Here is a 21966-nt window from a genome sequence, read left to right on the forward strand (position 1 = left end):
CTAATGGGATTAACTTTGAGAAAATAAGAAAAAATGGGTGGAGGGGAGTTTGAAGGAACGGTTGATCCTACTGATGCTGAACAACAGTTAGATCGCATGGAGAGGGTTTTTAAGTAGTTAGAGTGTTCAGACGTTGCCAAATCTAAGCATGCTATTTATCTATTACAATGGGTAAGTGTTCCGAATGCAAAGTAAAACTTCCTTTTCATACTTGGGATGATTTTGTTAAGGAATTTCGTATAAAGTATGTACACCTGCTTATTGTGATGCAAAGAAAAAGGAATTTTTGAATCTAAGGCAGCGAGACAAGTCTATTGTTGAATATGAACAAAGGTTTCTAATGATCTCTTGTTATGCTGGAGGTATTATTAAAGAGGAAAAAGACAAGTGCAGGAAATTTGAAGATGGTTTAAATGATTTCATTAGGAACCTGCAACATGAGAACTTTTGCAAGTTAGTGTCTGTTGCTTTTACTTGGGAACGACTTGATAAAGAAGAAGCTAGTAGATATGAAAACAGATTCTGAAAGCCAAGACAAGATTTTGGAGGTCCATAACAAAAGGGGAAGGTTTGATAATTCTAAGGCTAGTAGTGATAATAGGCCAGCTCAACAGAAGCAAAACAGATCATATTTTTCTTCAGCTATCACTCCGAATTATGGCCAACTCAAGCCTCACGTTCCAACTTGTCCGCAATGTGGAAAGAATCATTTTGGTACTTACAGGAGAGCCTGTAGTGCATGTTTTAATTGTGGGAGCTTTGATCATAAAGTGAAGGATTGTCCTAATCTTAATAATGCTCCTTCTTTGAAAATTGAAGGTTCGGTTCATAAGCCTTTTGTTAATACTCCTCAAACTAATAAAGGTGCAAGGCCTAGAAACACCCAAACCTGAGGTGCAAGTGGAGTTAATCAAGCTAGTGGACAAAGGGGTACTTCACATGCTTATGATATGAGGCAGAGGGATGATCAAGATGGGAAAGATGTGGTTGTCGGTAAATTTCACTTATTTGGCTTGTGTGTGTTTACATTGTTTATTCTTGCTTCTATACATTCATATATTTGTTCATCACTTGTCCTTCCTGAAAATGTGAATCCATGAGACTTAATTATGATGTGTTGGTTGAAAGTCCGTTGGGTTATCAGGTTGTGTGTAATCGAATTTATCATGATTGTCCCTCCGTATCTAGTCTTCCCTACTGATTTGATTGAAATGCCCTTCAAGGACTTTGATGTTATTATTGGGATGGACTGACTTTATATCTATCATGCAGTCATAGATTGTAGGTCAAAGCTTGTGTCATTTAAAGATCCTACATGTTCACATATCTTCATACAAGGTGAAAGATCTTTGACATCTAGTATTATTTCTGCGGCCTTGGCAAGAAAGTTGATGTGTTAAGGTTGTGGGGTATACCTTTCTCACATAGTTGATACTCAGTTGGAGAGTCCTTTTATCAAGGACATAGATATGGTATGTGATTTTCCAGAATTCTTTCCAGAAAACCTTCCTGGATTGCCCCCGGAAAGAGAGGTTGAATTTCCAATCGAGCTTATTCCTGGATCTAATCCTATTTCCATCACTCCTTATAGAATGGCTCCAGCAGAATTAAGAGAATTGAAATGTCAATTGCCAGAACTTCTTGAAAAAGGTTTTATTAGACATAATCTTTCTCCTTGGGGAACCCATGTTTTATTTGTAAAGAAGAAAGATGGCACTCTTAGGCTTATATTGACTATAGACAATTGAACAGAATAACCATAAAGAATAAATATCCATTACCAAGGATTGATGATTTGTTTGACCAACTGAAGGGTGCTAAGGTATTCTTGAAGATCGATTTAAGGTCTGGATATCACCAAGTGCGTGTTAGAAAGAATGATATTCCTAAAACATCTTTTTGAAAAAGGTATGGTCATTATGATATTTTGGTGATGCCATTCAGATTAACAAATGCTCCTGCGGTATTTATGGATCTAATGAATCGAGTATTCAAGACTTATCTTGATCAGTTTGTGGTTGTTTTTATAGATGATATCTTAATATATTTCAGAAGTAGTGAAAACCATGATAAACACCTCCGGATTATATTGTGGATTTTAGAGGAGAGAGAACTTTATGCTAAACTTTCGAAGTGTGAATTTTGGATTGATGATGTGTATTTTATGGGACATGTTGTATCAAGTGAAAGTGTGAAGGTGGATCCTAGTAAGATACAAGTTGTTGAATGGAGACCTCCCAAAATCAGATTGAGGTAAGAAGTTTCTTGGGCTTAGCAGGATACTATAGAAGATTTGTGAAAGGTTTCTCCATTATTGCTTCCTCTTTGACTAAATTCTTGTAGAAGGAAGTAAAGTTTATTTGGGATGAAAAATGTCAAATGAGCTTTGAAACACTCAAATCCTTGTTGATTCAAGCGCCTATACTTACTCTACCAATTGAAGGGAAAAAATATGTAGTGTACAATGATGCTTCTTACAATGATCTAGGATGTGTTTTGATGCAAGAAGGGAAGGTAATATCTTATGCCTCTCGGAAATTAAAACCACACGAATTGAATTATCCTACTCATGATCTTGAACTTGCTGCTATAGTGTTTGCTCTAAAAATTTGGCGACATTATTTGTATGGGGAGAAATGTCATATATTCACTGATCACAAGAGCTTAAAGTAATAGGGTACTCAAAAGGAGCTGAATCTAAGACAACGTATATGGCTTGAACTCATCAAGGATTATGATTGCACGATTGATTATCATCCAGGTAAAGCTATTGTGGTTGCCGATGCCTTAAGTTGGAAATCATTCTCAAGTATTTCTTTGAGTCCTTTGACGTTGCTCCTTGAGTTAAGAGCCATGAATGTTTTTTTACACCTCATTCAAATGGTTCAGTTATTGCTAATTTGCAAGTTAGCCAATATTACTTGAATAAGTTAAAGGAACCACAAAAGTTAGATGAGAAACTTGTAAAATTGAGTAGAGAGGTCCAAAATGGGGAGAATCTTGATTTTATATTAACAAAGGATGGTGTATTACTTATCAAAATAGGTTATGTGTCCCTAATGATGACAACTTGAGGAGAGAAATATTGAAAGAAGCACATAGTTCACAATATGTGATGCATGCTAGAGGTACAAAGATGCATACTATCAAAGAAAATTATTGGTGGAATGGTATGAAGAGAGACATTGCAGAGTTCATTTCAAAATGTTTGGTTTGTCAACAAGTAAAGGCCGAACACCAAGTCTCGGATGGTTTACTACAACCCTTTTCTATGCCAGTATGGAAATGGGAGAGAATAACTATGGACTTTGTTTGTGGACTTCCTCACACTAAGAGAAACCATGATGCAATATGGGTGATTTTAGATAGGCTAACAAAGAATGATCACATCTTAGGAATTAGAATGGATTACTTACTTGAGCGTTTAGCCAAGTTGTACATTAATGATATTGTAAGAATACATGGGATCCCTGTGTCTATTCTATCCGATCGAGACCCAAGGTTTACATCTAGATTTTGGGGCAGCTTGCACGATACAAATTTTGGAGGATATGCTTCGAGCTTGCATTATGGAGTTTGAGGGTAGTAGGGACAAACACTTGGCTTTAATAGAATTTGCTTACAATAATAGCTACTAATCAAGTATTGGAATGCCTCCATATGAAGCCTTATATGGAAGAAAATGTCGGACCCCGCTTTGTTGGAGTGAAATTGGTGAGAGAAAGCTTATTAGTCCTAAAATGGTGCAGCAAACCGAAGAGAAGGTGAAAACTATCAAGGATTGCTTAAAGATTTCTTCGAATAGAAAAAAGTTTTACGCTAATCTAAAAAGGCGTGACATTGAATATCAAGTTGGAGATAAAGTATTCTTAAAGGTGTCTCCATGGAAAAAGATTATGAGATTTGGCCAAAAAGGAAAACTTAGTCCCCAATTTATTGGACCTTATGAGATACTTGAAAGGGTTGAACCTGTTGCATATAAATTGGCTTTAACACTGGAGTTAGACAATATCCACAATGTCATCCATGTTTCTATGCTCCGAAGATATCATTATGATCCATCTCATGCCCTTCCAATTAAATCTATTAAGGTTAATTCCGACTTGACGTAAAATAAAGAACCTATCCTAATTCTAGCTCGTGAGGTAAAGCAACTTAGAAACAAGAAAATTCCCTTAGTAAAGGTACTTTGGATGAACCATTCTGGAAAAAAAGCTACCTGGGAGAGAGAAGATTACATGAGGAGACAATATCCACACTTGTTTCGGTACTAGCCTAAGGTAAATTTCGAGACGAAATTTTTTTAAGGGGGAGAGAGTTGTAAAACCCCTAAGATACTAGACCATTAATTACATATCCATACATTACTATAATATGTTTTATTCTCATTTTGGGGACATGAAATTTTGTGATACTTGAAAATGTGGTTAACACAAATCGTTATCGTAATTTAACGTATTGTAGGGGTTATTTACATAATTTTCAAATTATGTTTACACATATATTGGAGGTGTGGGTGTAAGGTATATAAAAATGAATATATATATATATATATATGATTTCTGGGCAGCCAACTATTTTTAGGGGCAACCCCTTTTGTTGACATGTGTAGAGGTGATGAGGGTCTTTTTGTATATATATATTATACACCTCCTTTGGTTGTTTTCTCTTTCCTGAAGTATAATAACATTAAAACATTAGCTAAACAGTTGTTCTGCAAAATGAAGAGAAAAACAGGCTTCTTTTAGGTGAATTCGACACACAACTTTTTGTAATGAAAAAAAAATATGTTTCTGATATGGGTAGTCTTTTGTATTTTAAGCATATCTTGTCATATAGAACTTAGTTTTCAATGAATAAATATGATTTAGAAAGACATTTCGTTGTCATACAACTCTTATGTTTATGAAAACTCTAATTTTGCTGTTATGGATTCCAAATATGGGACGCAACATATGAAGAATTCTGTCCAGCTACTGGAATTAGAAATTCTGTCTGTACAAATGCTAGTGCTTTTATTATATATTTTTGTACAAAGCGTATTTTGAGGTGATTCTTGATTATTTGCAAGATTAAGAGATGTGCCTACATCTTTTATTATGGATGTAAAGTCCAGTTTTGCTGTTTCCTATTTGAAAACTAAGTTGCGACATGAAGTACTTTTGTTGGACAAAATCATTGTTTTGGGAGCTTAGTCGTAAATGTGCAGGCTAGGCCTACTTGTGATGATTATCTAGTATTTACTTCAACATTATTGAGATACTAGAAGTTAAATAAGTCATTTAATTATATTTTTAAGGTTGTATATACTCGTGAACAAGTTGAGGATCTTCATACGTTGGTTGGTCTACGGTTTGAACTCTTGAAGTCGTTTTGGATTGTTTCTTTGCTAAAATATTGCGATTTGTGTATTAAATTGTACTTGTACTATTTTTACCTGCTGGTATATCTGAAATTTTATATTGGTACGTTGATTATCTCTTGTCACTTTGCATTGTTGTGTTGTTGTCGTTTAAGAGGTTGAAGACTCTTGTGTAACTCGCCTACTTGTACGGATTTTTTGATCACTTGGCATTCTTGTTGGGAATCTATCCTTCTTGTGGTTGTGACCTTGTCACTATTGGCATGCCTGTTGATTCGGATCATTTGCCCATCTTGACTCTGGATTTTTAGTTCGTCTTATGTATGGGAGTTGTCCATTTTAAGTACGAACTAGAAAGCACTTTTAATATGGTTCTTGGTTCTATTTTTTTTTGTTGGGTTTTGACCCTTTTTGATACATGGCGTTGGCCCTTCTTGATATCTTATTGAAGCTCTTGAAAAATTGTGCTATGAACATTATTGACATTTGGAGCTGTATTAATCAAACTTGATACTTTTTGTATACTATTTACTTATTTTGTGATAATATTTAAATTATGCTAACCTTGACTTGAGAATGATGACTTGGTGAATCTAAGGGCCGGATCTATAGTTTTTACACCTCTAAGCTTTATGCTTAGCAATAGTTGATTCTATCGTAGGGAACGTTCGTGAGGATGGTTGAAGTTGGTCATTGAAGATTGAGGTTTTGAAAGCCTTAAAGGAAGATCAAACTTGCATATAGACATATATATATTTTGTATGAACCTTGGGACTTGTACATGATCTCTGTATTGTATATTTACATGAGATTTTGAGGGCTTATTTGGTCATGTAATCATGGCTTGTAAAATAAGTACGGTTATACGTTTTTATCTTTTGGGGTGTGTGAACCCATGCTTGAAAAATACTAATTTGCCTTATGTTTTCTATGTTTGTGTGAAGCATGAACCAACTGATTGCGGTACAGGGAAGTTGATAATATTATTGTTATTTCGTCCTTAAGTGTGAAGATAATATATGCACGAAAAGCTTGTCTGTTTTGCTTAACAGATTTTTAGAGGATTTTTCGTCATTAGTTAAAATTTCGTGCCATATAAATTTTGACCTGAATTAAATCTTTTTAAAAAAAATGGGTCAGATGGACATCCTCAGCTAAATTATGTGTTATGAAACATATCCCTCAACTAGATTAGATATTAATATGCCTTCGTTAATCTCTTTTAAATATTGCAAGTACTAAACTAGGTTTCTTGTCAAGTTGTAGTATCTCTCGCATAGGGGCGCAACACCCCATATGAGCGTTTTCATTTTTCTATTATTATTTTGCCTTCTTGAAGTTTGCAAGTTAATGAACATGTGTAAGTTTTTACATAAATGTTCAGTAGCTTGGTGTGAATAGTGTCATGCTTGTCTGAGTAACTCAAGTAAGAATCTCACCTCCAATAAAGATTTTTGTTTTAATTAAAATTAAATTATTTCTTTAAAACTTAATAAATTTTCCCTGTGGAAGAAGATCTCCTTATATTTTAATACCTTTTTCTTAAATTTTAATGCATTTTTCTTTTGAAATAAGGTTTTAGTTTTAAAAAATCCTTAACTTTTAAAACCTTTTCCTTGTGGAATAAGATATGATTTGAGTAATAATTGGAGACAAAAATATATATAGGAAAGTCTCAAAATAGAATTCCGTTTCGCTTTTTCATATTTGTTTTGATGTAGATGAAGCCAACACCAATTTTTGAGGAAACGTCAACCTAAAAGAGGAAAATGTCACCTCTAGGAGGAGAATTTTTTTGTCATTTAAATCTGATCTCAATTAAACTGTTTTTGTATCTTAGCCCAACTTAAATGGTAAATAGAAGCTACTTTATCATATATGTAGGTAGTTGTATGCTTTGTCAGAACTAATATTATTGGTTCATATAAATAACTTTTTCTAGCATGATGAGAATTGAGATTCTGGACTTATATTCTCTCAACTATTTATTCATATTTCTTGAACTTCTATTGTAGACATTTTCTGTTCAACCATTTGTTTCTTATTTCTTAAACTTATAGTGTGGAAGTTCCTAGTTGTTTCTATAAGTTTTCCATTGTTAATTTTCACGTACCTTTGCGGGAGATAGTTTCTTTCTACCCTGTTTTTGCCGTCAGCAAGCCTGACTTCTGTACAATCCAATAGAGTTTGTAATGCACTTTCATTTCTACAGGTTTATTAGCTTCATTTCATTGTTGACTTTTTCATAGTGTTTCTATTATTCATTCTTGTTGGTGATCTTAAAGTAATGAGTTAGTCAAAATAGGTATAGAAAATTGGATATATTTGGGTTGTGCTAAATGTATCAAGAGAGGTGGATGGTGAATGCAACAAACTGGATGTGTTAGTAGGGAAGTAGTTCAAGTTTTATCTCTTTCTTGGAGCATGACAAGTGTCACTTCCAAATATCTGTTGTTACCATAGTATAAATGCTTTAAGATACCTCCATTATTTAGGTTTTTGCTGGCCAAGGTCAAATTTTCCATACTTCCTATTGAATAGTTTCTCATTGCTTTCTATTTTGTAGTCTGTAGGCTCTCATCCTGACACCAGACAGTCGTTCCTCAATGGTGAAGATTCTCTTCTCTCTTTGATTTTTTTTGAAAGTTCTCGTATTTGTTTGTCAATGGCAATAAGATTGGCCTTTTTTTACTGTACTTTTGGGTGGAATGTTGTTGGATTCTAGAAAATTGTTGCCTTTGTTGATTGAGAGTTGCTTGTGCATGCAAATTCTTTTCCATGACACAAATATCTCAAACACTTCTCATAGTTACATTTCTTAAGTCTTACTCTGCAGACACCTGCTTAGTATCATATTTTCACTTATTTACTTGTCAAGAAGAATTCCACAACTATAAGGCAAGAATAAAATCCAAATCATATCAAATTAATGTCACCCTGCATTTGTTTGATAAATCTTTGGACAGGAATTTGAATTTAATTTACACATGAAGACATTATACTTGGATTTATCTTATCCACTACTCGTATAAAAAATAAAATTATACTTGAGTTTTATTTTCCTCGGAATGCAAGAGTGATGACTATAAGTAACAATGACCTTTCGTCCTTGATAGTCATTAATGTCCATCAAGAGGAATAAAATGAAGATCATTACATGTTTATGTCCTTAGGTTTATTGAAGTGCTGGACGGTGCAACACAAGAATGTTGTCTAAGATAACTACCCCATCCCTATAATATTCATGTAAACTGCTTTGTAATCTTCATAAACTTAATATGTATGTCCAAAAGAAAATCAAATAAATGGACTTCATAATCATGATGTGTTCTCGAGATCTGAATTGGCTGTGTGATATTTGGTTTCCCTTGAATAGATCCTTCCAACAGTTTTCTACCTTTCAGCAAAAATGTCTTTTGTGTTTGTACCCCTTTCTTAACACAAGAAGAAAGTCGACACCCTTTGAATATTAAAGCTTGCAGGTGTCATTTTTTCCCTTGTGAAGGTAATATGTCTACTGTAATTCATCTTGTACTTTCATTTTAGTATAAAGAGTTCCATAAATCTACTAGGAATGACATGAGAAGGAAACTGATTAGTTATAATTTCAGTAGCTAATGATGCTAGTAATGCTATTCATAACCTATCTCAATCAATTGTTATTCTAAAGCCTAAATGCACTTCAATTTCTTCCTTTTTTATTTTTCTGCACAGGTAGATAACACTGAAGTTATCAGTTTTCTTGTTTCTGCGGTGCTTGTGCACGATGGAGATGGGGAGTGAACTTTCAAAAGCAGTTTGTGCTTCCTCAAAACCATTTTCCAATGACATCCTCCCTCTACTTGATTAGATTTTCATGCATCTAATTTATTCATACTGACAGGTTGTTCCTTCCATTGTGCAAAAAATCCTTATAGATGGTTTGAGTATGAATTACATCTGAGATTGACACATGGGATAGGTTTTTTGAAGTGGCTCAAATTTTAGGGAATATGGTCGGTGCACTTGCTGAGCAACCTTCATCAACATAATCAGGTGGTATCTTCGTTTATCAGATGAGCCAAGGTTAATTTTCTGCTTATATTTTTCTTTCAGCATGCTTATGTGTGATAAATCACAGCCCTTTTTAAATTGATCTTTCTGTTTCTGTGAGGCTTAAAAATTTGTCTCGACACCTTTAGCAGCTGTCTTCGTGTATGTAATATTTGGCCATATAAGTAGCAGCTCCCTCGTGAATCATGAATTATTCTTTTCTCAGCATCAGACCCTTGTTGCATTATGTTATCAGGAGTATATGATAATGAGAAGGTGGTTGCAACAATTGCTCCTTAACGTAATGGAGCTCTACTAGCAGGAACATTTGATTTTTATGCTGTGAACTGAATTCATACAAATTGGACTTAAATTAAGGATGCATATTCTCTACTTATGGGACGTGGAATTTGATGGAGGCGCATACTTGGGAATGCAGCATTTCTGCACTCATATTTATTTATGTTGTGCATTATGTGAATTGTTATGAAGATTATTATTAGGAGATTAAGGGGTCGGTTGGTGTGAAGGATAATACCATATGGTCCTGGAATTATATTATAGTACTACTTAATTTGTTGTTTGGTTGACAAGTTTATTCCGGGACTAATGATTTGTACTGGAATAAGTTATCCATCCCCTTGGGTGGTATATTAATTTCGGGATAAAATAAGTAAATGACAAAAATGCCTCTTTTTACCCTTTTGCTAAATCACATTTTTCATTATGAGAGGCATTTCTATAAACAAATAAATTGTTCTTAAAATTTATTATTTTTTTAATTCAACAAATCAAACATTCAAGAAAAAATAATCTATCAAAACTCATTCATAACTAATTTCATCATAATTAATTCCATCATAACTTCAATTCAAACCAAATTATTATAGGACTATTATTGAATGTTTACTAGGCCTGTCTGTTTTGTTTTTAAAATCTAAATTCAGATTCATGTGATTTTCGAGTCTTCTCTAATCATTTTGTGTGTTTGGAATGAAAGAAAATATTTTCATGCAAATTTTTAAGAAAATGTTGTTAAAAAATAAGCGGGTCTATTCTTTAGAAAGGAAAAAAAACTATATCAAGATCATTTACATGTATTCTATAAAAACATTATGTGAGCAGGATTGGGTGAGGAGTGGTGGTTTGGGGGTGGCGGGGGTCTGGATGGTTGAGAGAGGATGGTGGGGTTGTTGGGAAGAGAGAATAAATTTGCAACATCTTGTTTTTTCTACTTTGATTAAGGAACATAACATATTTTTCTTATCTTTAAGACACTTGTTTTTCTTTAGCATAAATTTATCAAAATATTTGATCAACTAAGTGATTGTAGAATATTTTTTATACATACAAGACACATTCAAATCTATGTCCCTTCAACGAACTTTTTTGAGATAGATATTAATGGTAATTCTCATTATTTATTCCCTTTTTGTATATTGGATTATCACAATCTTTAGAGTAGTCAACTTATTCAAATATCAACTAGTCTTGAGGTGATATTTGCTTAATGTTCTTCATATAGACATCATGAATCCAATTTACCCACAATACATTTTTTTTACTTGCTAATTGCCTAAGAGCTTCACAACAACTATGTTTTATTCTTAAAATATTCAAACCTCCATAGTTCTTAGCTCTTAGGTACGCATAAGATTCAGGAGGCAAGCGTTTAATTTGTCTATGTATTGTGCGATATCATTGTCGATGTCTCTACTTTCCTGAAATACGAGACATTAGACACTTGAAATATCTTTCTTACGAATAAGTTGTGTGTTCGAGTGTCACATACATGCCTTTTACATTCATTGCATCACTAAATTTGTTTTTTAAGTGATTTGGTCCTATTCAACCTTACCTTTTAAGACTCCAGAGTGTTTCTACGTACCTCCAGCCTACCACTAATTCATTTGTATGTCTCATTAATTAGTATTGTGTCATCTGCAAAACAACATATATTAAGTGATCTTATCTTATGCATGCAACGTCAATCATCCATCACCATGAGAAACACGAATGGGCTAAGAATTGATACTTTGTGCAACCTTATCTCAACTATGAAGTGCTTTGAGTTTCCTCTTATCATTCTAGTCGAGGTTTGACTCCATCATGCATGTCATTTATCTGTGTAATGTAAGTGATATGTACACCTCTAGCCTCCATGCATTTTAGAGGGCTAATGTTGAGACTTTAGTGTAAGCCTTTCAAAGTCTATGAATATCATATATATGTCCCTCTTTCTCTTCTAATATCTATCTAACTACGGACAAAATATATTACTTTTGTAGTGATTATCCGACATTAATCGAAATAGATTCTCAATTTAATAGCAATAAATGCTAGAAAGATTGAATTTAGTATGTCTATCTCCCTTCATAACTCAAATTTATCTTATGAGATTAAATTGGAATGCAATTATTGTTAAATTATCTTCGCACAGAAAAAATGAGAATGCAAAGTACAGTAGCTTCAATTTTGTCATTAAATTGACTTATATTAATCTTTGCATTATTCTTCAAGTATAATGAAACTAGTAAAGAAAGTTTGTATAATGAGCCGTGAGGTTATTTTTGTAAAATTTAAATTATTCGTATAACTTGGGTTAATTTATTTATGAGTAATTGTAGATAATAAAATTAATAGATAGTTAGTGGGCAAAAGTGTCCATTTGTTTAAAACTCTATACCATTAGGGTCAGATATTCAAAAAAATAATAATAAGTTAGTGGATTTTATCAGTTTTAATAAACTATTAATTTATAAAAGAAAGAGAGGCAAAAACCTATCGAGGGAGACGAACAAGTGGGGAAAAAGAATGGCGATATTTCACATACTTCAGGTAGGCACACTTCTAAACAATGAATTGAGTTATACTTTAAATGCATAGATGTTACATTTGATTATTTTATTATTATTATTATTATATGTAGGGGGTAACAAAGTGGGCTAATGTATGCAATGCCTTGGTGATGTGGGGTTGTGACAACCTGTGCATGAAAAAGAAAAAAATTAATTGTAACAGGAAAAGAAAATATAGGAATTTCTATACATAAAATAATGATTTATTTATTTTTTTTCTTGGGAAAATAAAAATATTTATGGGATATGAATGTATTACTGGGTAATAATTGTTATTGGTCATTGGGCAGTGACCATGACTGATCATTGGAGGGTCATATGCTTATACTTGATATAATTAATTAGGTATAATAAATATTGGAATGTGAATTGAGGCATATATCTGTGTGTTAAAGTAACTGGTGGAAATTTTAAGAATTTTTGATATGTATATTATTTAAATATTGGGTGAATGATATTTTGTGAGTACCATTTAAATTATGATATTAAAAAAAGAAAATTGGGATGAAATCCTAGACTTGAAACTTGGAAAATATAATAGTTGAAATGTTAGTTGGCATCAAGAATTACGAACTTGATTATAAATGTGGGGTGAATTTTTAGGCCGAGATTAAACATATAAAAGTGTGAGTGTTGTTAATTCCGACACCTTATTGTAAATATATACTTGAATAGATTCTATTGGTTCGGAAGCTCAACGGAAAAGGAAGGCTCAAGTCCAAGAGTAATTATTCGATTGACTAAGGCAAGTGGATTTCTAAATTCTTGTTAAGCGTACGAAATTTGTGTATTTCCTTGTGTGATGTTGAGAATGATTTGGAGACTTGTTGGTTATTTGTTGGTGTTGTATTTCTTGTTGCCAATTGTGCTTTGTTATCAAATGGTTATCTCCTCCTTTTCATTTGAGCATATCATTTGCAGTGTATCTGAGACATGGTTGTGGTAAGAGGATGGTACTATTTTTGAGGGTCGTATCGCGCGCCGTGATGAATATTATATTTCGAGGGACGTATCGCGCACCTCGAAACATACTATTATCGAGGGTCGTGTCATGCGCCGTGACAGATGCATGGACAGATATGTCCCCCATGGGTCCCGGACTGACAGACAACGGGTGTGTATAGTTAAGAAAGACATGCATCACTATATTTGACATTGCATCTCATGGCATTGCACAATTTATTATTGATGAACTTGAACACGTATTTGCTGATCTTGTGATTGTTTCTCTGTGAAACTTGTGACTGTTGAATATTGAGTTGTTATTGAGAATGTGTAAACTGATAGAGTGTGGTTATTGAGTTGTGTGTTTAGTAAACTGTAAACTGTTAGGCTGTAGTGTGGAGGTTTAGATAGGGTGTAAGAAGTACCCGTATTTTGTTCATTTAACTTGTGTTTAGAGGTTTGCTTGTTGGGTACCGCGTGGTTTGGTACTCACCCCTTGCTTCTACAAATTTTTTTGTAGGTTACGTGCCCAGATCTTCGTGACACCTGTCATTCTTTTCGTTTCCAAGGCATTTTGTGGAGGGTTGTGAGGTAGCTGCTTCTCATCTCAGCGAACTTTCCTACTCCACTTTATGACTTAGTTTTTACTTGAAAGACAACTTCATTTTAGACTTCTATTTTAGTTCAATTCTAATATTTAATTAGAGGCTTGTGCACGTGACAACCTGGTTTTGGGGATTGAATTAATATGACTTGGTTTCATAATAGAACTTGTTGTTGGATTGTCATTTACTTCCGCACTTTGTTAGATATTGGGTTTTAGGCTGACTTGTCTAGGTGGGATAAGACAAGTGCCATCACACCTATTTTTGGGTCGTGACAAAATGGTATCAGAGCCCAAGGTTCATAGGTATCACGTGCATATAAGACGAGTCTACATAGAGTCTCAAGGATCAGTACGGAGACGTCTGTACTTATCTCTGAGAGGCTACAAGGATTACTAGGAAACTTCTTTTTGTTCATTCTTTCTCATCGTGCGTAGTCACCTTCTTTAGTATTGAGTTGTTATATACTATTTTGAAAGATGACAAGGACTAGAACTAATGTCACTGGTGGTAGAGGGGAGGCACTTCTCGAGGAAGTTGTTGAGGCCCCAGCTAAAGGTAGGGGTAGATCTCGAGCTAGAGGTCGTGATAGTAGGACGACAGTAGCCATAGGTCGTGGACGTGGAGCAGCACCAGTGATAGGTTGTGCTAGAGAAGTCTCCAAAGAATCTTAGATTGATGGCAGAGAAGACCAGGTTCCTTCAGATCCTGTAGTCACACCTTTGCTTCAGGATACACTATTGAGGGTGTTAAGTGTGCTAGAGGGATTTTCTCAGGGTGGTGGGGCGACTACCACACCACATGACTCTCGTACTAGAGAGGGGGCTCAGACCCAAGAGCAGCAACAAGCTCCAGTTGTTCAGGATGTGGTGGGGCAACTACCAGTAGATCCCGCGGTTCAGAATGATGTTGCACCAGCAGTTGTTGGTCAAGTTGCATCGATGGTTGTTCTGACAGAGGATGAGCAGCGTAGGTATGAGAGATTTCGAAAGATGGACCCACCTCAGTTTCAGGGTGGGAAGAGCGAGGACGCACATGAGTTTCTATTTACCTGCCAAGAGTTACTAGAGGCGGTTGGATTAGCTGAGTCACATGGGGTTCGATATGATACACTCCAGCTTCGTGGACCAGCGAGATACTGGTGGAGGACTTATTCGGGATGTTTGCCAGTTGGATCTCCTCTAGTGACTTGGGAGCAGTTTGCTAGTGCATTCCAAGATCGTTTTGTCCCATGGAGCGTGAGAGAGGAGAGTCGCTTGAGGTTTGAGAGTCTGAGACAAGATGGTTTATCGGTTACAGAGTATGAGGCGCATTTTTTCCAGTTCTCTAGGCATGCGTTGGCCATTATTCCAAATTAGACAGAGAGGATCCGCAGATTTGTGAAGGGATTGACTTTCTCTATCATGTCATCTTTGTTTCGGGCATCTAGGGAGGGGGCTTCTTTTCAGTCCATTGTGAGCGCCGCCAAAGAGGCGGAATTGATGGAGAGAGAGGATTTTGGGGACCCTAAAAGGGCCCGTATATCAGGACAGTTTCATGGTGCCTCATTTGGAGGTAGGGGATCATAGAGAGTGAGTGGTTCTTTTAAGCAACGGGGACCTATTCTTGCATCTATGCCGACATTTGAGGGTGGACAGACATCTAGGGGTTCTTATAGCCCGGGTCAGAGCTCGTACGGTTCACAAAAGCGACCTATAGCGCGAGGAAATTATAGTGGGTTTTTAGGGTCCACACAACAGTTCCCACGTCAGAGATTTTGTTTTACTTGTGGAGATCCTGATCATCTAATGCGGCAGTGTACTTCACAAAGGGGTCGTGGTGGGCCTCGACCTAATTCTTCATTCCAGACTAGACCACCAGCACCACAGGGTAGAGGTCGTGGCAGAGTTCAGTCAGGTAGAGGTGATAATGTTTCTAGTAGTGGTGTTGCAACTCAGCAGAGTGGGGGTAGAGGTACAACCCAGGATGGAGGTGGATGAGGAGGCCACTGCTATGCTTTCCCTGGGAGACCTGAGGCGGAGACCTCTGATGCTGTTATTACAGGTATCATCCCAGTATGCCATCGACCTGCCTCTGTGTTGTTTGTCCAGGTTCTACATTCTCTTATGTGTCTACGTATTTTGCTGCTAAATTTGATATGATATGATATGTGATAGCATGACTGTACCTATTCGTGTTTCTACACCCGTGGGTAAGCCCTTAGTGGTGGATCAAGTGTATCGATCCTGTCTTGTTTCTTTCGCTGGGTATGACACTTGGGTAGACTTAATCATTCTGGGGATAGTAGACTTTGATGTTATCTTGGGTATGGATTGGCTTTCTCCTTATCATGTTGTATATGATTGTAATGCTAAGACTGTGACTTTAGAAATGCTTGGTATTCCGAGGGTTGAGTGGAAGAGTGTTAGTGGTTCTTATTCTAGAAAGGTCATCTCTTTTATCCGTGCTCAGAAATTGGTGGAGAGGGGGTGTTTGTCTAACTTAGCTTTTATTCGGGATACTAGCGTTAAACCACCTCCCATGAACTCTGTCCCTGTGGTCCAGGATTTTCCCGATGTATTTCCTTCTGATTTTCCAGGTGTTCCTCCCGATAGGGATATCGATTTTGCTATTGATTTGGAGCCGGGCACTAAGACTATTTCTATCCCTCCATACCGTATGGCTCCAGCAGAGTTAAAATAATTGAAGGATCAGTTGCAAGATTTATTGAGTAAGGCTTTTATTCGCCCTAGTGTGTCACCTTGGGGTGCCCCTGTATTATTTGTGAAGAAGAAGGATGGGACTATGAGAATGTGTATTGATTACAGACAGTTGAACAAGGTAACAGTGAAGAATAAGTATCCTCTTCCGCGTATTGATGACTTATTTGATCAGTTACAGGGAGCATCATTGTTCTCTAAGATTGATTTTATTTGAGGTCTGGTTATCATCAGCTGAAGATTAGGGCATCAGATATCCCTAAGACAGCTTTTCGGACTCGGTATGGGCATTATGAGTTCCTAGTGATGTCCTTCGGATTGACTAATGCCCCTGCAGCGTTCATGGAGTTGATGAATGGGGTGTTTCGACCATACCTTGATTCTTTTGTGATTGTTTTCATCGATTACATCTTGGTTTACTCCAAGACTAAGGACGACCATGTTCGACACTTGAGGATTGTACTTCAGAGGTTGAGAGAAGAGAAGTTGTATGCCAAGTTCTCAAAGTGTGAGTTCTGGCTTACTTCTGTGGCATTTTTAGGACATGTGGTGTCTAAGGAGGGTATTAGAGTAGATCCGGCCAAGATTGAGGCAGTTAGAGGCTAGACGCGACCTACTTCACCTACTGAGATTAGGAGTTTTGTGGGATTGGTAGGCTATTATCGACGATTTGTTCAGAGTTTCTCTACTATTGAAGCTCCATTTACTATATTGACTCGACATGATGTGGGTTTTCAGTGGTCTGATGAGTGTGAGGAGAACTTTCAAAAGCTCAAGACTTTGTTGACTTCTGCTCCTCTGTTGACTCTACCTGAGGAGGGTGTAGACTTTACTGTGTATTGTGATGCTTCAAGAGTTGGTTTGGGTGGTGTATTGATGCAGAAGGGGAAAGTTATTGCTTATGCTTCTAGGCAGTTGAAATCCCATGAGAAGAACTACCCTACTCATGATTTGGAGTTGGCGGCTGTGGTATTTTTACTTAAGTTATGGCGTCATTATTTGTATGGGGTGCATTGTGAGATCTTCACTGATCATCGGAGTCTCCAGTATATCTTTAGCTAGAGGGATTTGAACTTGAGGCAACGGAGATGGCTTGAGTTGCTGAAGGACTATGATGTGACCATTTTGTATCATCCAGGAAAGGCAAATATTGTGGACGATGCTCTGAGTAGGAAGACTCCTAGCATGGGGAGTCTCTCAGCGCTTAGTATTATGGAAAGACCATTGGCTAGAGATGTGCAGATATTAGCTAACAGTCTTGTCCGCGTGCAGATTTCAGAAGAGAGTGATGTGATGATTGCTTTTATTGAGTCTCGTTCTTCTTTAGTCGAGCAAATCCGTGCACACCAATTTGATGATGAAAAATTATGTCTCATTCGAGACAAAGTATTGAGAGGGGAAGATAAGGAGGATGTCCTTGATTCTGCTGGTGTATTGCGGATCGGAGGCAGAATTTGTGTTCCCAGGACAGGTGATTTGATTAGATTGAATCTTGAGGAGGCCCATTGTTCTCGGTATTCCATCCATCCGGGAGCGGCTAAGATGTATCATGATCTGAATCAACATTACTGGTGGTGTGGGATGAAGAGAGATATTTCAGACTTTGTTTCGAGGTGTTTGACTTGCCAGCAGGTCAAGTATGAGCACCAGCGGCCCGGGGGTGTATCCCAGAGGACGCCTATTCCTACTTGGAAGTGGGAGCGGATTACTATGGACTTTGTCGTGGCTTTGCCTACCACAGTGGGTGGTTATGACTCTATTTGGGTTGTTGTTGATAGGCTGACCAAGTCTGCCCACTTCATCCCGATTCGGGTGAAGTATACAGCAGAAAAGTTAGCTAAGCTATATATCATTCAGATTGTGCGACTACATGGAGTTCCTATTTCTATCATATCAGATCGAGGTTCAGTATTACTTCTCATTTCTGGAAGGCATTACAACATGGTCTGGGTACTCAATTAGATATGAGTACGGTATTTCACCCTCAGACAGATGGTCAATCTGAGAGGACCATTCAGGTATTGGAAGATACGCTTCGAGCGTGTGTGATCGATTTTGGTGCTAGATGGGATCAACATTTACCCTTAGCGGAGTTTGTCTATAATAACAGTTATCACTCTAGTATCCAGATGGCCCCATTTGAGGCATTGTATGGAAGACGGTGTAGCTCTCCGATTGGTTGGTTTGATTCGGCAGAGATGGACTCTTTGGATGCAGACTTGCTTAGAGATGATATGGAGCAAGTCTGTATGATTCAGTATAGATTATTGACAGCTCAGAGTCGACAGAAGAGTTATGCAGACCAGAGAGTTAGAGCTTTGGTATTTATGGAGGGTGATCATGTTTGGCTCCGAGTATCACCCGTGAAGGGTGTGATGATGTTTAGAAAGAAGGAAAAGCTCAGCCCTAGGTTCATTGGACCTTTTGAGATTTTGAGCCGAGTTGGAGAGGTGGCTTATAAGTTGGCGTTGCCACCTAGTTTGTCAGCAAATCATCCTGTATTTCATGTCTCTATGCTTTGAAAGTATATTCCAGATGAATCTCATGTGCTTTCACTTGATTCTGTGGAGTTGAGTCCAGACTTGATATTTGAGGAGGAGACTATAGCTATTTTGGATAGGAAGATTCAAAAGCTTAGGACCAAGGAGATTGCTTCTATGAAGGTGCAATAGAAGCACCGATCAGTGGGAGAGGCAACTTGGGAGACTGAGTCTGACATGCGTGCCAGATATCCTCAATTTTTTGAAGCTTCAGGCACTTTCTTTTACCTTATGTTCGAGGACGAACATGATTTTTTTGTAGTGGATAATATAATGACCCGTGAGGTTATTTTCGGAAAATTTAAATTATTCGTATAACTTGGATTAATATATTTATGAGTAATTGTAGATAGTAAAATTAATAGATAGTTAGTGGGCTAAAGTGTCCATTTGTTTAAAACTCTATACTATTAGGGTCAGATATTCAAAAAAAATAATAATAAGTTAGGGGATTTTATCAGTTTTAATAAACTATTAATTTAGAAAAGAAAGAGAGGCAAAAATCTATCGAGGGAGACGAACAAGTGGGGAAAAAGAACGGCGATATTTCACATACTTCAGGTAGGCACACTTTTAAACAATGAATTGAGTTATACTTTAAATGCATAGATGTTACATTTGATTATTTTATTATTATTATTATTATATGTAGGGGGTAACAAAGTGGGTTAATGTATGCAATGCCTTGGTGATGTGGGGTTGTGACAACCTGTGCATGAAAAAGAAAGCAAATTAATTGTAACAGAAAAAGAAAATATAGGAATTTGTATACATAAATAATGATTTATTTCTTTTTTTACTTGGGAAAATAAAAATATTTATGGGATATGCATGTATTACTGGGTAATAATTGTTATTGGTCATTATGCAGTGACCATGACTTATTATTGGAGGGCCATATGCTTATACTTGATATAATTAATTAGGTACAATAAATATTCGAATGAGAATTGAGGCATATATCTGTGTGTTAAAGTAACTGGTGGAAATTTTGAGAATTTTTTATATGTATATTATTTAAATATTGGGTGAATGATATTTTGTGAGTACCATTTAAATTATGATATTGAAAAGGAAAATTTGGGTGAAATCCTGGACTTGAAACTTGAAAAATATAATAGTTGAAATGTTAGTTGGCATCAAGAATTACGAACTTGATTATAAATGTGGGGTGAATTTTTAGGTCGAGATTAAATAGATAAAAGTGTGAGTGTTGTTAATTCCGAAACCTTATTGTAAATATATACTTGAATAGATTTCATTGGTTCAGAAGCTCAACGGAAAAGGAAGGCTCAAGTCCAAGAGTAATTATTCGATCGACTAAGGCAAGTGGATTTCTAAACTCTTGTTAAGCGTACGAAATTTGTGTATTTCCTTATGTGATGTTGAGAATGATTTGGAGACTTGTTGCTTATTTGTTGGTGTTGTATTTCTTGTTGCAAATTGTGTTTTGTTATCAAATGGTTATCTCATCCTTTTCATTTGAGCATGTCATTGGCATTGTATCTGAGACATGGTTGTGGTAAGAGGATGTACTATTTTCGAGGGTCGTATCGCGCACCGCGATGGATATTATATTTTGAGGGACGTATTGCACATCACGAAGCTTACTATTATCGAGGGTCGTGTCGTGCGCCGCGACAGATGCATGGACAGATATGTCCCCTATGGGTCCCGGACTGAGAGACAGTGGGTGTGTACCGTTAAGAAATACATGCATCACTATATTTGTCAATGCATCTCATGGCATTGCACAATTTATTATTGATGAATTTGAACACGTGTTTTGCTGATCTTATGATTGTTTCTCTGTGAAACTTGTGACTGTTGAATATTGAGTTGTTATTGAGAATGTGTTAAACTGATAGAGTGTGGTTATTAAGTTGTGTGTTTGGTAAACTGTAAACTGTTAGGCTGTAGTGTGGAGGTTTAGATAGGGTGTAAGGAGTACCCGTATTTTGTTCACTTAACTTGTGTTTAGAGGTTTGCTTGTTGGGTACCACGTGGTTTGGTACTCACCCCTTGCTTCTACAAATTTTTTTGTAGGTTACGAGCCCAGATCTTCGTGACACCTGTCATTCTTTCCGTTTTCGAGGCATCTTGTGGAGGGTTGTGAGGTAGCTGCTTGTCATCTCAGCGAACTTTCCTACTCCAGTTTATGACTTTGTTTTTACTTGAAAGACAACTTCATTTTAGACTTCTATTTTAGTTCAATTCTAATATTTAATTAGAGGCTTGTGCACGTGACAATCTGGTTTTGGGGATTGAGTTAATATGACTTGATTTCATAATAGAAATTGTTGTGGGATTGTCATTTACTTCCGCACTTTGTTAGATATTGAGTTTTAGGCTGACTTGTCTTGTGGAATAAGACAAGTGTCATCACACCTATTTTTGGGTCGTGACAGTTTGGGCAATGCCCAGGCCCAACATGGATAAAGTTATATTATTGTTATATATTATGTAATGTTAAAAAAACAGTAATTATTGTTATAATATATTTTGCTCATAAGTGAGCTAATATAGAAACTTATTTGTCATTTAATTTTTAATTTCAATTTTAAATATCAAATATATGTAGCGATGAGATTGAGAATAGAAATGAAACATATCTTTTTAAATTTAAGTAAAAATAAATAGAGTAGAAGTAACATTAGGGCTGTCAATACAATGATTTAGTTGGTTATATTTGAAAAGTTATATCATTTCATTTTTCAGCTATTTTATATTGTATACCCAAAATAAATAATGTGACACATGCGGTACAAAAAATAGCGTTTTTGTTGTCTTGTAGATATTTTAGGTTATTAATTATTATAATTTATAATACTTTTTATTTATTTTTTAAATAATATATGTTATATGTTCATGAGTTAAACCAATTTTGTTATATCTATTTTTTAAATATTTTAATTTGTTAATTAT

At 36.0% G+C, this 21966-nt stretch overlaps 1 long non-coding RNA gene across 1 annotated transcript in view; it reads left to right on the top strand.

Moving 5' to 3' along the window:
* LOC101247298 (uncharacterized) overlaps nt 1–21570 on the top strand; it is a 37964-nt gene extending 16394 nt beyond the window's left edge. Inside the window, exons 6-12 of the long non-coding RNA XR_011219905.1 lie at nt 7929–7971; nt 9077–9245; nt 9324–9427; nt 13174–13366; nt 13718–13788; nt 20297–20366; nt 21088–21570. This is a non-coding gene — a long non-coding RNA (uncharacterized lncRNA). The remainder of the gene's footprint in view (nt 1–7928; nt 7972–9076; nt 9246–9323; nt 9428–13173; nt 13367–13717; nt 13789–20296; nt 20367–21087) is intronic.
* Nucleotides 21571–21966: the final 396 nt, after the last annotated feature.

The sequence above is a fragment of the Solanum lycopersicum genome, chromosome 3, assembly GCF_036512215.1.
Source record: "Solanum lycopersicum chromosome 3, SLM_r2.1".
Lineage (NCBI taxonomy): Eukaryota > Viridiplantae > Streptophyta > Magnoliopsida > Solanales > Solanaceae > Solanum > Solanum lycopersicum.